Source organism: Rhagoletis pomonella, unplaced genomic scaffold, assembly GCF_013731165.1.
Source record: "Rhagoletis pomonella isolate Grant_MI unplaced genomic scaffold, Rhpom_1.0 Rhpom_scaffold_00002, whole genome shotgun sequence".
Taxonomy (NCBI): domain Eukaryota; kingdom Metazoa; phylum Arthropoda; class Insecta; order Diptera; family Tephritidae; genus Rhagoletis; species Rhagoletis pomonella.
The window spans coordinates 111,067,001-111,067,227 of NW_023458556.1; positions in this window are offsets into that span (position 1 = coordinate 111,067,001).

The window sequence follows — 227 nt, forward strand, 5'->3', positions numbered from 1 at the left end:
TCAAAAGACCTTACCGCATTCTCAACAAATAATGGATCGTATAGATTTACTAGACTCCCTTATGGACTAAAAATAGCACCAAACTCATTCCTAAGAATGATGACAATTGCTTTCAGTGGATTGAAACCAGAACAAGCTTTCCTATACATTCACATACTTTCATATACTTGGTCGTGTTGGGATGTTCCGAAAAACACATGCTATCGAATTTAACACAAGTTTTTGAG